Source organism: Hipposideros armiger, unplaced genomic scaffold, assembly GCF_001890085.2.
Source record: "Hipposideros armiger isolate ML-2016 unplaced genomic scaffold, ASM189008v1 scaffold_107, whole genome shotgun sequence".
NCBI classification, from domain to species: Eukaryota; Metazoa; Chordata; class Mammalia; order Chiroptera; family Hipposideridae; genus Hipposideros; species Hipposideros armiger.
The window spans coordinates 2,731,938-2,745,391 of NW_017731457.1; the positions used below are offsets into that span (position 1 = coordinate 2,731,938).

The following is a 13,454-nucleotide window of genomic DNA, read 5'->3' on the forward strand; positions in this document are numbered from 1 at the left end:
ACTTGTTTTAATTTTATTTTGCAGTTAAATTTTGCATAAATTAACTTCTGAAAATCAAATCGTAACACTGCTGACTACTCCTTTTAATTCCTATTGTGATCTCAAAGGCCCTATGTCTTTTTCCCCACAAGAACTAGAGTTAAGCGCCATCTCCACCAAATTTAATGAACAGTTGAATCTGGGGCCAAGGTACAGGACTTTAAGCAAAAAACAGGCCACTTCATTAGCCTAGATCCCACCGGTTGCTCCAATGTGATCTCACTTTTATTTAACAATAGGACACATCAGGAAAACATCTCATCAAATGTCTTCCAAAAATTCCAACATACTATGTTCTAGCAATCCTTTTGCTAGTAGTCAAACATCTCTATACTAAAAATTAGTTAAATGGAAATTAAAGATTAAACAAGTTCTCACAAACCCAGTGACTCCTTCATAATCTTTCAGGCCTTTTCTCTGCGTCTACAATTCTTCCTGGAATGTCATGTTTACTTTCTTTGAGACTGTTTACCTGTGTCCAGATCTTTGGTTATACTTCCATTATACAAGACTGTTCCCCAAATTAATTATAAACAATAGTTCAGTTATATCACTGATTTTGACAACTTATCCCCAAACCACACCCTTGACCTCATTCAGAATCATCCACTTTTAAAATCAAACTCTTATCCTCCACTATCAGTCCTTACTCCCACCTACTAGACTTGCTCTTGAACCCTCCCCTTTTTCTCTAAGCTCTTTCTCTTTAGGCTTTATTCTTATTTCTTCCTTCCAAGGTTCATCAAGATTCATCAATTCAATTATTTTTGCATTAATACCAACTTTCCTATGCCTTTCCTTCTGCTGTACCAACTCATAAACACCCAAGTGCTCAATCAATCCAACCACCCAACCTTTCTATTCTTATACCCCAAATTTAGGCAAGGCGGAAAGACAGAGGCACCAACAAAAATATTACAGATTACAGTCACTACAAATTAAGTTGTTTGGTTTTTTTGTAACCTCAGCTGGGCCGTTAGCAATCAATGCCTAGCAATCCTTGCTTACTACCACCTCTTCACGAAGTAACCACTAGATAAGTCAATTTCAAAGCCCTAACTGCACCTTTCATTGCCTCCTCCCAGTATGTCAAACAAGATGTTTCTCCCCTCCCAACATATTCCCATCAGTCATTCTCTTTCCTGTATTTTCCCTTCTTCTACTTTTCTGCTTTTAATACTGTAATAGTCCAATTACAGTATTAAAATGGTGCCTTTTAATCCCATCTCTTCCTTCTTATTTCCTTCAAAATCAAGTTTCTGAAAATAAGTCTATACAGCAGGTCCCTGCACAATATCACTTCATTATAATGTTGAGGAGATGACACAGGAACTTAACTCTTATTTTTATCAATTAGCCTGTGGTAAAATTGGTTTTGTTATGTTATTTCACTCAAAGTTGAAAGAGCCTATTGGTGTTAAGCAAGGATTTACTGTATTTGTTAACCATTTCTTCAACATTCTTTTACTCCTCACCCCATTACCACTGAAAATACTCTAAAGTCATCAAGTCTTCCTAGTTCACATATCCAGTATTATCTTACATCTTCATCTTAAATCTTAATTCATAAAAAAACCCTAATACAGCTGATTACTCCTACTTTTCTTGACAGACTCTTCATTTTATTAGCCTTCTTTCCTGGTTTGCTGCATCTATACTTACTCTTACACGTAAGTCTTTTATTCCTCATTCCTGTCACTAATGTGCTATTCCCCAGAGTTTCACATTTTGACTTCAACTCTCCATTTTCCCTAGGTGACCTTATGATGCCCGGTTTTACATCATGGATATATAGAGGACTCCCACTACGACGTCCGTTCTGTGAGGGCAGAGGCTATATTCTCAGATCTTAGGCCAGAGCCTGGTCATCAGTGGGTCTTCAATGAACATTTTACTTAATGAATAACAGGTAACACTAACTGCTAACACTTTGCAAAACATTGTTCCAAGTGCTTTTCATGTATTAACATGAAACCATGATGTCTCTCTATTTACCTCTACTTAAGTTTCCTCGAACTCGGCAAGGCGACAGCTTACTTAATTCATCTTTTCCATTATTTTCCCTTCCTTTCTTGTTCTGTCTTCAGCCATCAGATTCTCAAATCTGCCCTGGCTGTCCTTGTCCAGGTACCCATCCTTTCAGCCTAGACCCATACAACACTGATCAGTCTCTCTTCCAGTCGCTGTCGTGTCTTCCTATTCAATTTCTACATTGTTGCCAATGATCTCTCGAGACCAAGAATCAGATTATGATTCACTTCTACTTAAAATCCCTCAATGACTCTCTATACCTTAAAAACACAAATTCCACAAGACCCTTCATGAACTGGCCCATTTACCTCTTTAGACTCAGTTCCTAATATTCTCTCAAATGCACACAACTGCAGTATTCCCTGAGTGTAACCAATAGCAAATAAATGAATCACACAACAGATTCTGCTCCTTGTATGTCCCAAATACTAAATTTGTTCTTCCCTGTCTGGACATTCTTTCCCCCAACCTTTCCTCTTCCCCTCATCCCCCGTACCCACTTCCAAGATGCTACTCTGGCATCACTTCCTCTAGGAAATAACAGCCATATTTGGTGGAGAATGTGCTCATGGAAGGGAACTTGGCTGCCTGGGAGTTGGGATACCACCACCTAAGTACCCTAATGTGACCCCTTGAAGGCCTGAGACCACCATACTTAGTAGAGTGCTACTGCCCACATAATAATAAATAATCTCCTCTAATGCTCAGTGTGACGTCAATGTCCTCCTCTAATTCCACAGCACTGGGCTTACTTCAATTTTTATGTGGAATGAATATTCCCACAGATATTCAATAATCCCTCATCACAATTCTATCTTCCCTTTGTGATTCTGGATCAGTATCATTCACTTCTTCCACCTGCTGAGAAAGTCCACAAAATATTCCATTTACCATCCTTTGTCTTCCTTCGATCCTCACCCAAATCCCCTTCAAAACATGTTTTCACACTCCAGCTTGTGAATTCCACACAAGACCATATTATTTTTGATTTACAAAAAGGTCACAGCTTCCTCCCATTTTTTAAGTGCGGTATACTTTTATTCAGTTCTGAGTGGCAATCTTTCACCTCCTGGAAATACATATAAAACTCCAATGGCAAAGCAACAGTACTTACCCCCTCATGCTAAAACTCTGAAGCTCTCCTTTGTTAAATATTTAAAACATACCACAATCATGGGATCAAATGTTTTCTACAATAAACCAGATTACATTTATATTAAGTAATAATATACCTTAGAACTATTCTAAAGGAAAATTTGTTGGGTTTTTCCCCCCTAAGATTTTATTGGGGAATTGGGGGAGGGGAACAGTATTGGGGAATTGGGGGAGGGGACCAGCCAAGTTGTTGTTCTTCAATTTTCGTTGTGGAGGGCACCAGTCGCCATCTGGCTGCCCGGTGGCAGCTCGTGGCTTCTAAGCTCAAGGTGCTGTGTTCAATCTTAGTTGCAGGTGGGCATAGCCACCACCCCATGTAGGCGTCAAACCCAGCAGCCTTGTTAAGAGTGCACACTCTATCCACTGAGCCATCCAGCGGCAGCTCAGCTCAAGGTGCCGTGTTCAGTCTTAGTTGCGGGTAGGTGTAGTCCACCATCAACAGGCAGTCTTGTTGTTACACCATATGAGCCATCCTGCCACCTGTTGGCAGCTCAACAACAGGGCAGCTCGGGCGCAGCGTCACTGGCCCATGTAGGAATTGAACTGGCAGCCCTCTTGCTCAGAGCTTGCGCTCTTGAGCAAGCTCTTAACCAACTGAGCCACTCGGTTGGCCCCCCATTCTGTATTTTAACCTACACCATGTAATGACCCTCTCAAGTATAACTAAATGAAAAACTTAAATATGCAGTTTAAAGGATTTTTAATGCTTCTGCAAACAATGGAACATTTACTAAAATTAATCAAAATAAATCAATTAATGAGACAACAGCTAAAGAATCACCGGTGTCCATAAATACGTATTACCTGTGACTCCTTTCTCATATCTAAAAAGTCTATTAAAAGATTCTTAGATTTAGGGCCGGCCAAGTGGCGCGATGATTGGGAGCTGGTTTGGGATGCCAGAGGGCCCCGGTTCGGATCCCACATATGAGGGCCGGTGGCACTGTCCTCTGCAGCTAGGATGCTGAGCAACGGCTCGGTCTGGAGCTGGGATGCCGTGAGTCGCCGGCGACCATGTGGGCTGCAGCCCCTGCTGCAGTGGGTTGCCGTGGGCTGCTGTGTGTGGCCGGCAGCCGTAGTGGGCGGCCAGCAGCCGCAGTGAGTGGCCGTCCAGGGGCCGGCAACTGATCTGCCTCGCCCTGGAAGAGCGCAGTGATGGTGCCAACTTGGGCCAGTGAGGCAACGTCCTCCACGGCTAGATTAAAGAACAAAAAACGACAGCAGCTTGTCTGTTCCCCTTCCCCCGGTTCCCTAGCACTGTTCCCATCTCCCCAGTTCCCCAGTAGAAATCTTTAAAAAAAAAAAAAAAAAAAAGGTTCTTAGATTTAAAAAATATATATACATTTATCTCAAGCCTTAGGCAAATTACACATTTCCATCTGAAAAATGGAAGTATGACTTTACAAAACTATTGTGAAATTATGTGGGAAAAGTATATAAAGATGCTTCCCTAGTGACAGTAAATGTCAAGCTGTGTTACAATATTTTATCTAAGAGTGTGTAACTTACAATCTTCTATCTTCCCCAAAAGATTTTAGTCAGTGCAGAAATCTACAGAAGATATTTTTAAAAAGTCATAAAAATGTACCCTAAGTTTTCCATTGTGGTCCAGAGGCTTAGTTTAACTCATCCACATTTCAGAGCAATGCTATGCTGCAACAGCACAGTAAATAATGGTACTGATGACTTTCACAACAGATATAAACACTTGCTAAAACATTAGTCTTTAGTCATCATTTATTAAAAATATATGTATGTATAACTTGTGTGCATGTAGCTAGCCAGCTTATGAACAGAGAAAAATGATCAAAATGCAAGAATCCCATATATCCAAAATAAGAACTAGTTATAATTCAGTGTTTTTGAGAATCTGTATGCTAGACATAGTTCTAAATAAGTAATGTCAATAAAAATATATTTTATGCGTTTTAAAATTCAATCCATTACTACAGCTGTTCCTCAATAAATGGATCAAGTTCCAAACATCTATTACCTACAGGACTTTCAAATGTTAAAAAATGAAAACGGCAGCATACTCACCTAATTATTGATATCATTACACTGGTCAGCTCCATACTTCTGAGTATGGATTCAAACCTAGGCTGTCTGGGTGCAGACAGTATATATTTACCCATCCTTCCTTCCTTCCTTTCCTTCCTTCCTGCCTTTCTATCCATTCACTAACTTAACATACTTGTTTTAACTTTATTTTGCAGTTACCACTCACCCATTCACCCACCAACCAAGCAGTATACTGACTTTAAGGCAAAAAGAATTTTTTTTTTTAGCTGAGCCATCCTGCCACCTGTTGGCAGCTCAGCGGCAACTCAGCTTGGGACGGGCATCGAACCGCTGCTGCTCAGAGCTCGCACTCTTGCGTGAGCTCTTAACCAACTGAGCCACTTGGCTGGCCCCGGGCAAAATGATTTTTGAAAAAATGCTTGGCAAGCAACAAAGCCAAAGAAAAGCAAAACTTGTTATTCACATTGTCCTCAACAAATCAATTGGGTTTTAGTTCTTCTCAGATTAGCGACAAAGGCTAGAACTGACAAAAGAATCTACCTTCATTGTCTTTTCAATATTAGGCAGTAAAAAAATTTAGGAAGAACAGTCGTGTAATGATAGAGCTCTTTTCTTAACCTTCAGACACGGCCATCATCTTTCCTCTCCCCACTAGTGGCCCACCCAGGCTTTCCACCAACCCCTCCTGAGTAAAGGCTGAGGGGAAGTAGCACTTGGATATCAAACGAAGGGAAGTACTCCTTTTAAATTCAAGGAAAAATTAAATTATTCGTCACCAGGATTAAATGCTTTAAGCAAGAAACTACACTTTGAGGTTGCCAAATTTGAATGTAAAGAGATCCTGCTGGTAAGTTGAGTATTTATGGCAAATATGGGTAATTTTAGTTCAATAAAAAGCCATCGCCCAAGATGGTAAATCCCAAGGGGGCCAGAAGCGTATGAAAATATAGCTACAAGACAAGCCAATATGCTGTCAAATGGTGAAGCTGGTAATGTATGGGGGTATATTTTACTGTTCATCTTTATTTTATATAAATCTGAAAGTTTCCTTATTTTTTTAAGGCAATCATTGCAACTACAAGAAAGCAAAAAGGGAGACTTGCCACAAATAAGCTAGCAGTCAAGCTTTCCCCCATTTCTACCTCATTTTATTTTCCCTCTTGGAAAGAGCAATAGCATATCCTTGAATTTTGAACCATGTGTATGTAATACCTATTCAATTACATTTTCCAAAACTTTTAAGAGATGATACTGAGTAGTGGTGATTACAAGATCCTTAAAAATTATTCTTGGGCCAGCCAAGTGGCTCGTTGGTTAAGAGTTGGCTTGGGAGCGCGAGCTCTGAGCAGCAGGGCCACCGGTTCGGATCTCACACGGACCAGTGACGCTGCGTCCTCTACAGCTAAGATGGTGAACAGCAGCTCAACCTGAAGCTGGGCTGCCATGAATTGCCGGGGACAGTGTAGGCTGCAGTGGGACTGCAGTGGGCTGCCATAAGCTACCGTCTGTGGCAGGCGTGAGCATCCGTCCAATGGCCGGCAACCAATCTGCCTCAGCTGGGAAGAGCACAATGCTTGCAATACCAACATGGGCCAGTGAAGCGATGCCCTCCACAACTAGACTGAAGAACAAAAGGACAGCAACTTGTCTGTTCCCCTTCCCCGATTCCCCAATGCTGTTCCCCCAATTCCCCGATAAAATCTTTAGAACCAAAATTATTCTTAGCCATTCTTTCAGCAATTCCACTTTTGGGTCTCTGTCCTAATATATAAACTGTGTTGAAAGCTTTAGTCCCAAAGATATTCATGGCAATATTACTTATAAATTTGGAAACAGCCTAAATGCTAAATAAAAAATAATTAAATTATGATACATCCATAGGATTATTCAGCCACTAAAAATACTAAAGACAGAAGAAAATATCCTTGAAATGTCAAGAGAAAAACCAAGCCTAGGCCCTGTAGGCAAAGACATGATGGAAATAGCCCTCCATAGGGGAATCATTATGGTAACAATATTTGTCATTTCCCCCCAAATTTTCTAGCATCCTAAAAGCCAGACTCAGTTGTCAGTCCCGATGACAGCCTTCCAAAAACCCCTTAAACCAAAAACCCCTTCTCAGACTCCCTTAGAAAACCACAGCATCCCAAAATGCAAGACATTCTAGAATTTTCCTTCCCTCCTCACTTGTTCCCACTAGCTTTCCTTGCCTCAGAATGCTCTTTCCTACTGTTCCTATCCTTCTATCCTGTTAAGTTTCCCTTGCTCTTCCAGACTGGGTCATTTTCAACCTAGTAGGAAAAAAATCTAGTGTCTAAACTTTCAAGTTTCTATTTCTATTACGCAGATGTAGTTAGAAAAGACCAAATGTGGTTTGTATGTGAAGAACAGAGCATGATTTGAAAATAACAGCTATACACCAGTCAACCCGTACCAGGCAGGCCTCATGTTAAAAATACTGGCAGGTTCTGACACTGTCTCCCTGGAGGAGATGGCATCAGACTCCACAGATAAAGGGCTGACTCCCATAAGACGGCCCTCCACTTCAGATGCCAATCTCACAAGCCCAGGTTCTCACCTGTGCTTCTGACTGACCGGCTATAAATCACAAGTTCCCACGGCCCTTGCCTTGGGTTCGATTAATTTGCTAGAATAGCTCACAGAACTCAGGAAACCTGTTTACTCTCTAGGTAATTATACAGTTGACCTTGAACAACACCGATTTAAACTGTGGGTCCACTTACGACACGTGGATTTTCTTCAATAAATACTGTCAATGTATGCCCTATTCCTTATGGTTTTCTTGATAACCTTTTCCCTGGCTTACTTTATCTTAAGACTACAGTATATAATACATATAACTTACAAAATAAAAATAAAATAAAATAAAATAAAAAAGTACTGGCAGGTAGTACGGGACTGTTCGCATGGCTAGTATCCATGCTGGGCCTCTACTGCAAATAAGAACTAATGCACTATTTCATGTTAAGCTGCTACAAAAGGAGCATTGTATTTGAAAGGTTCAAATAATGTTAAGCTTATTTCTACATCCTTGAAGTACTGGCACCATGGGCAACTTTGTTTCCTAATCTAGGTTAAATACGGTGGCTTAAGTGTCATATTAGTAATTGCTTTCAGAAAGCTAAAGAAATTTCATTATCTCTTTCAAAACAAACCTGCATTTTTAAGCCTTTCTCCTGTTACCTCTTAGCCCTCTCACTTCTCTACACAACTGCAGCTGCTCTTCACACTCAGCTGTGGGGGAGGGCCGTCAAGGGATTCCTCTTGTGCTACTAGTCATCACATGTTCAGCTGCCCACTGCTGTCACTGTCATATTCCCAGCTCTGACATCCATTCTAGTAACAGAATTATTAAGAGGACAATACATCTAGGCCCTACTCATGAAGTAGGTCTTTCCAAAAATAAGATCTTACTCCAAAGATTAAAAAAATAAGACCAAATGAGTTTATTTGGAAATTAATTTTTTTAATGTGATGTTAAAAATCTGTATATATAAGAACATTCATTTCTATTTACCTATTCACAACCCAACTAAAGCTTTGTGGTACATTAACAGTGTTCAACTCAGGTAAAGAAAAATCTACCTCTGTGGGACATACCTTTACAAGTGAAATGGTGATGAAATCTTGGCTTAAACTTTTGCCAGTTCTTTAAAAAGGAAGGAAAAAAACTCATGCAAATTCTTTCAGATTTACAATTTTTATTGTTTCTGCAAAACCATGGGACCAAACCAGTTATTTAACCATTTATCTTAAAATTAAAGCTTTCTTTGGGGAATTTTTGTTGATCAATTATCATGTAACTATTTTTTTACTACTCAAATTCATAAATTACTAAAATCAAAATTTCAAGGATCTCTAAAAGTACCAATGTAAAGTAAGATGATATGGTTTGGTAGTGAACCAAACTGATAGCTAATATCTAAAATGGAATTTGGGGAACGACAATAGAAAAATGATTATGAAAGGCCGAGGCAGCTGGTACTGGTAGACTTTATAACCTAGAAAGACAACAAATAAATATAGCCTCAAATATCTGGTCAAGCACTAAGAAAGCTTAGAAAATATGACAAAAAATAGTGGTTTACATGTGATTCCCCGCCTTGACTATTAAACATATAGTCTCTGCTTTTCTTTTATATCCCATGGAATCTGGTAGGGAATATAGAAATAATTAGATGCCCTGCCAGATAAAAGGGTTTAGGGCTAGTGACATGGGGCTGAGAAGCTTCTGATGGCCTCAAATGCACCAAAACAATGTATTTAACATCTTATTTAAAGCAACCACTTGCGTGAGTAGCTCACCACTCTCAGTACTGCAGTGTTGTTAGGGGACTGCTGTCACACAGCAGGGAAACCATTTACACCAAAGTCAGCCTTGGGGTGGAAAACGAGCTGTAGAATGAACACCAGCACAGTTTCCGTAATCTCCAAATAGTGAATAGTTTGCTCTGATTTCAGGTAAATTGTTCTTATTTGGGTGTACAACATATGGGTTTGTTTGGTTTTTTGGGTTTTTTTTTTATTCAACATATGGTTTTTAAGCTCTGTAACTTTCTTAATGGAAATACAAACCAAGCTAAGTCCTTTTTTAAAACGTATGCTGAAAAGGTTCAGAAGTTAGAAAACAAAGACAAAGAGATACTGATTACCACTGGGTATGCTGTTGTGGGTACTTCATTAATGACATTCTTGAATCAGTTATGTTTTAAAATCCAGCCAGCTATAGCTAGACCTTCATCACTTTTTAAAGATATCATTTTCTCATTTTTTTTCAACTAGAGGTGATAGTTATACAACATCGTGAATATACTAAATGCTACTGAATTGTACACTTGAAAATGGTTATTTATGTTATGTGACTTTTATCTCAATAAAAGCAAGGTCATTTTCTTCACTTTTAAATAATTTAGAGTTTGATGTAATAAATAAGGCTTCCCTCAAGTACTAAGGGATAAAACCCTCCCCAGCGTTGGCAGTTAATCCAAAGGACTAATGAGGATTCAAAAAGATACATATAGAATTTTTAATAATTATAAAAAGCAGTTAATATTCATTTCAGTTGTGAAGGATAACACATAGAAAGCAAAATATTATCTGTATTCTTTCTACCCCAAAGAGAACTGAAACCACATGACTCAGAATAATGGCTGGCAGAAGTCCACCTCTGAAGAGTCTACAGAGGTGTTATTACTCCATTAGCGATAATGGCTATTGATCTAGCCTCCTGGAAGAGCAAGCGGGAAAAACAGAATACTTAAGATAGTAAGAATTTTAAAGTATATCGACTCTACTAGGAAGACTTTTTTATATAAGATAGATTTTTGCCACCAATGCCCCCCCACACTGAGTTAAATTGCTTAACCCAGTAACTTCAACAAAATGAGTAGCCCAGAACCTTTTCCTTCCCACTCCCCCAGGCAAATACCAGCAGCCTACTTAGAATATTAACTTCTCAAGAGGCTATGAAAATCCAAAGGACAAGATAGTATTATTTAACCAGTAGGAAACATCTAGGTATTTACTCTCTCCTTAAAGACTAGACTACACGTCTTAAAAGACTAACCCTTCCTTCTTTCCTTTCAAAATACTACATATTACTTCTATCCTGGTTACCCACATACAACTACCATTCTGTTGCACAGGTCCCAACAGTGTTATTGCTAGGATAAAAATCATTAAATACAAATAAGTTTTATCCCTCTATCAGCAAAGTAATTTCAACCTTAGAAGAGAGCTCATGGGAATGGCAGGACTGAGTATTTTCTTTATATCTTCCTGTATTTCCCAAATTCTCCATGATGAGATGATTTTTATAAAAGAAGCAGTTTATAAATAGTTATCATTTTTGAACACCTACTGCATTTAATTAAGCCTCACTTATTCAAGTACTGACCCATTTCACAGATGAGGAAAATGAGGACTGAGGTAAAGGTACTTCTTCAAAAATCACAGTAAATAGGTTTGAAAAAAAAAGGTCTGCTTTATTTTATAAACTGCTCTTTCCTCCAAGCTCCATCAATGAGCAGAAGCGTTAATGTAGCAAAAGAGAACTTTTCCAAATCCTAAAGTGTTTTGTAACAGAGTCCCATTCCCTAACATTTACTGAAAATGACCCAGTGGGAAGTCATGATTTTTTAAGGTTTTTATTAAAATCTGCCAAGTTAATTTGCAATAGACCCAAGTATACAGCCCATCCCTGCATTATGACCACAAAACATTCTTGTTTAAAATTTCTATCTTTATTCCATCACTGCCCAATTTTAATAGTGAGACCAATGTTTAAAAATACAAATTATCTTATAAACTTTTGTGAGAAAACTAGAAATAGGAAAATGAATAGGCATATCTATAGGTACACTGATTTGCATGTCTAAGGGTAAATGAAATTCTTATTTTTGCACCAATTCTTATCTGGTGGGAGATGAAGTACTCAATTCCACCTGGCTTATCTGCTAATTTCTGCATTACCTTGGACAAATGCCATTTGCATACTCCCTACCAGCCCTTAGGTGCATTGCAGCCTCTGTGTCATTGAGTGTGTGACATCACTGGGTTGCTATGGATATAGGTGCGAGGTCACTCGCTTTCCTGTGAAACTAGAAACATGAAAAATTAGAAGAATCTAAATAATATGAACTGAAGACATTTCCAATATTGATAACTATTAAATGTGCAACTCGTATCATTCGAGTTTTAAAATATTTTAAAATAGCAACTGTGGCAACATATTAATACAGTGGTACTACCAATTTCAGAACCAATTCTCTTCCTTAAGGAGATAAAAATCTTTGTTGTTCATGTAGCTGACTTAAATATTAAAAGCACAAGCATTATCACCTTTGTGAACTAGTGAAGTTATTCAGGAATCTAAATACCTATACTGCTTCATTAAAAAGATTTAACATGCAAGGTACATTTCTAAATAAATCCACCTCACACTGGAGATTCATTTTAAAATCTTTGTTACATAAGGTGGGAATTTAAATACTAAGTTAGTGGGAGACCTAAATCATTAATTGGGTAATTTGCCATGTTTCATTTAGTAATGCTCAATACCTTCCCTCCATTATCAAACTCGTTGACAGTCCGTTAGATAAATGTAGTGTTACTGACAAAATGGTGCAATACAGGCAGGAATCTGCATCCTATACAAAATGCGACAACTGGAGATCAGTATTCTCTTTTCATCAGCATGAGGATGCGCTAGCTTTAAAAAAAAAAATCTCAGATGTATCTAACAAAACAAATTCGTAAAAAAAAAAAAGACTTTTTCCCCTTTAAAATAACTCCTCCCAGCCTCCACCCAGTCTAGGCTCTCTGCAATATGACAAATGCAGAATCTTCTGGAATGACTTGATACTGCCTCCCACCACCGCTTTGTTTGCAATATCAGATCAGAGAATATTTTTTCAACTTATAGGAATTTCAACAGATGTGTGCCTGTATTTAAAAAAGAAAAAGCATGTCACAAATTGAACCAGTCAGCTAAATTCATAACCTTTATTTTGAAGACAATACCTACCCTTTTCAACACAAAAAAGGGGAAAAATGGAGATGACATGTTGAGAACAATCAATGAAAAACGCTAGCAGACAAACGTTCCCCCTTCCTTAAAGCACGAGGACTTTGCTTTGGGAAATGGAGAAAGAGGAGCCTTTTGTTAAGAAAAACGTGAGGCAAGACGTTTCGATTTTGCAACATTAAGCCAAGGTTTTCAGGAGAGCCTACATTTTTCCCGGGGATATTCTAAAGGATCTGTCAGGGGAAGCAGTGGGCAAGATTTGGGGAGGGGGGTAAGTATTAGGAAACCGAGAGACCTGCTAAGTGAATGGGAAAGGCGCCGCCCAGACACCAGGGAAAGAAAGAGGAACCGCATCCATGCGGTCCCCCGCCCCCACGCCGAGACTGGGAGGAGGGGGATGTGGGGCACAAAGGATGCCCACGGCCCCCGCTCAGGTCCCCAGCAGCTCCGAAGACGCGGGATCCAGAGACCCCGCTCCCGAGACCTGCTCTGTTAAGACCCCGCCCCAGCCCGAGCCCGGGGAGGGCCGAGGAGGCAGCGCCGCCAGCCCTGGAGGACACTCGGGAAAGGCCGCGTCACAACCCATCGCTATCGGGACGCTCCCTTGTCCTCTCACTGAGGGAGAAAGGGCGGCCAACCCTGTAGTCGCGAGAGGCATCTT

The 13,454-nt window shown here is 39.5% G+C and overlaps 1 protein-coding gene across 1 annotated transcript in view; it reads right to left on the reverse strand.

Moving 5' to 3' along the window:
• Nucleotides 1–13,454, reverse strand: part of YWHAG (tyrosine 3-monooxygenase/tryptophan 5-monooxygenase activation protein gamma) — a 28,244-nt gene that overhangs the window by 14,403 nt on the left and 387 nt on the right. The gene's annotated exons all lie outside the window — the stretch shown is intronic.